This window comes from Psammomys obesus, unplaced genomic scaffold (assembly GCF_907164565.1).
Source record: "Psammomys obesus unplaced genomic scaffold, mPsaObe1.curated_primary_1811, whole genome shotgun sequence".
NCBI lineage: Eukaryota > Metazoa > Chordata > Mammalia > Rodentia > Muridae > Psammomys > Psammomys obesus.
This window is the reverse complement of record NW_026585895.1, coordinates 52,127,487-52,130,951: the sequence shown is the minus strand read 5'-3', so window position 1 is coordinate 52,130,951 and position 3,465 is coordinate 52,127,487.

Here is a 3,465-nt window from a genome sequence, read left to right as displayed (position 1 = left end):
AAAAAAAAAAAAAAAAAAAAAAAAAAAAAAAAAAAAAAAAAAAAAAAGAAAGAAAGAAAGAAAGAAAGAAAGAGAGAGAGAAAGAGAGCACTGGCTATAGAGGACCTGGGTTCAATTCCCAGCATTCACATGACAGCTTACAACTATCTGTAACTCCAGTTCCAGGGGCTCCATTCCAACCAGGCATGGATATTATGCAGTATCTGTGCAAGCAGGCAAAATACCCATAAAATAAAATAAATAAATATTTTTAAAAAATCAGGAAGGAAGGCTAAAACAAATAAAAAAGAAGAAGAAAAGTTCTGGGGACGCAGCTGAGGATAGAGTGCTGGGAGGGGAGGCAATAATGTAGGGGCTTTTTAACTATACAGTGAAAAAAGAAAGAAAGAAGAAGGGGTCAGGGGACCTGGGAGTGAACTTCTGTGGTAGACCCTGAATCCCATGCCTCATGCACAAGAACACCATACACACACACACACACACACACACACACACACACACAGCCAATTTTATGTACATATTTTACCACAATGGAAACAAGACTGAGCAAATAAAATGTCTGCTCATGTCTTCACTAAGAGCAGAGCAGCCCCTCTGGCTGGGATTGCCACCAGAAAGGAGTTAGCACAAAGACCTTCAGACTTAGGAGCCTTCTGTTCTTTAGGAGCAGGTGTTGTGTCCCATTGAAGGGACCTTGAGCTGTCTGCTCCCAGAAGCTCTAGCAGCACCCTCAGCCCCCTTTCCTGAAGTGCCTGAGATGGTGAGCTCCATTGGAGTGATCCCACCAGCCAAATGTAAACCATGCAGAAATGCCGGATTGCCCCCAAAGAATTCTCTACAAGATGACCTCTATGTGGAAACATTACACCTCTCCTGATGGAGGGTGAGTCAGTCACCAGTTTGCAGGGCTTGGAAGAACACAAGTGGATAGGAACAGCTCTACCAGCACCCAGTGACTGCCAGACCCCCAGGCAGAGGTGACTTGAATTTCCCCCCAGTGGTCTCAAGATGATGCTGGCTTTCCTAAGATCCACAGACCACAACATCTGTGGGCTTCTCTGCAATGATCCCTATTTTCTAAGACTCAAACTCACCTTTCCCTCTAGGTGATAAGAGCTACAGTTACTCAAGGAGCCAAGAACCCCTGTGGTGCCCCCATCCCAATCCTGTGCTCCCCGAGGCTGGGCAACCTCATCTTGTCATCTCCCTCCAGTGGGTTCCCAAGGAAAGACTGTCTGACTCCCCAGTGGTTGCAGGAACTTTTGAGAAGGTTGTCAGGGCTACGAATTCCTTCTGAGTTCCTGGCACAGGGCAGCTCTACCCCAGGGAGATGCTGACTTGGGCACCTCTGTCTGTGTTGCACGCTGCCCACAGCCCTAGAAGAGTGCTTTCGCTCCCCTCTGTGTGTGTGCCAGAGAGAAAGAGAGAGAGATGCTGAATTTGTGAAGCCTACAATGAAGTTTCACAAAATTTACAGAAGGAAAGCATGATTCCTACACTAGCGTGGGGCATCACAGACTGGCCCATGCTCCTTCCTCCTCTCCCCCAGTGAGGAGCGTTGCCTCTAGAAGAGGGATGCCACAGTGTTTCCCCTCTCGATGTAAGGGGAAGCAGTCCTCCTGCCACGGGGTCTCAGGGCAGCCCAGCAGCCCTGGTCCCGCAAGCACTCACCTGCAGGGAGCTGTCCTTTTCTGGGTTCTGAGAGCCGAGAACCTCTGTGCCGTCCCCGGGGGTTGCTCTCGGCTCTGTCAACTTTATGAGTCTCTGAACAAACAGACACTTCTCCTTTTCGTCTCTCTCTGTTTTTTTTTTTCCTCTTCTGTTCCCCTCCCTGATTTTCAATCTGATTATTTGTGTCAAAATCTGGAGGCTGCAGCGTCAGCCAATGACCGGGGTGCGCGAGTGCAGCCGCATTTGCTTATCAAAACTTCACAGAAGCTTCTAACCCACTGGAAATTTCTCCAGAAACTTTGAGCAGTATTTGCGTGAAAAAGAGTGGCTTACTTGCTAAAACGTAAAACATAAAGAATTTACAGTTCCTGACTGGAGGGTGTGGGCAGTGTGGAGCCTTCACTTTCTTTAGGTTTTGTTTCTTTCCCGATCTGTTCTCCCTTCTCTTTCTCCTCCTCCCCTTTTTTCTTTTCTTCTTTCCCCATCCTTCCTCCGTTTCTTCACCCCTTTCCTTCCTCTTCTTCTTCTCTCTCTTCTTTTTCTCCTTTTTTCATTTTTCCTCCTCCTTTCCTGTCTTCCTTAAGTTCAGCATCACACATTTGTGCTGGGGCATCAGAGTGGCCCCTGCGCTCCTGGAGCCTGGGCCAGTACAGATCACACTTAACCAGCAAGGTCCCTTCTCCCACTGGGATCATTAAAAAAAAAAATAAAACAAAATTGGAGTTTCCCCAGACAACACAGACAGGTGGAGAAGAGGAACAGCAAAAGTATGGACCCTGTGCCTGGTGAAGTTCAAGTAAAGATTGAATACCAAGTTCCAGGGCCAGAGTGTGCTGCCATCTAGTGGCAGAAAAAGAGACAAAGAGGAAGGTCCATGGTGGGTGGGGGTGGGCGTCTGGGTACCCAGACCAGCATGGGACATTTCACCCCACTTAAATAGAGCCACATTCCTTGGTCCCCACTTTCTCTTTCCTGCTCTGCCCCTTGGTCTCCTCCCGTTTGGGGATGACTGATTTATTCCAGGAAGGTTTTTGCATACACAGAGAACTTCACAAAACAGCACTGTTAGCTGATTTGCATGCTCTTGCAGCCCGGACTGGAGAGATTACATTTCCCTCGTAAAGAAAATAAGCATGGTGACAGGAAACCCCGATTGAAACTGCAAGTCCAAGGTCCGAAGTGTAGAGAAAGGGATGTTTCATTCGAGGACTTTCTGCTGAGAGGCTCAGGCTTATAGCAGTAGCCTGAGGCTACAACAGACTCCTCAGGACACTAGGACCCAGGACACTAGGGGCACAGGTCCCGACTGCTGGATACAGACAGGAGTCAGCTACATTCAGCCCCTGGGTCTCTCTTTATGAAGAGATTTAGGAAAACATCCTGAATATTCTCAGTCTCACTATGCAGAAACTTAACAGATCATACTCAGGACATTTTCAAAACCTTCCCTGACATGGACCAGCCCTCATTTCTTGTCACAAATATTTACACTCACCTGTCTTTCCTGCCTAGCCATATCTCATTCAAGTGCTCCTTTTGTTGACATCTTTAATGGTTTTATACACTCCCTCCCCTGATAACCTTCCCGAAGGTTTTGCTTTCTGAATGCACAATTGTTTGTCTGATCTCAAGTTGCTGTATAGCACAACCACTTCAACAGCGGCTCTGAAGCTGTGGCCACACTGTTGGGGAGTTCTTGCTGCCACTGAAGGACACCCCCCAGGTTTCTTTTAAGCTAAGACTCCCTCTCTGGGAGAACAGTGGCCAGGACCCTCACCCAGCACGACAAGCCCA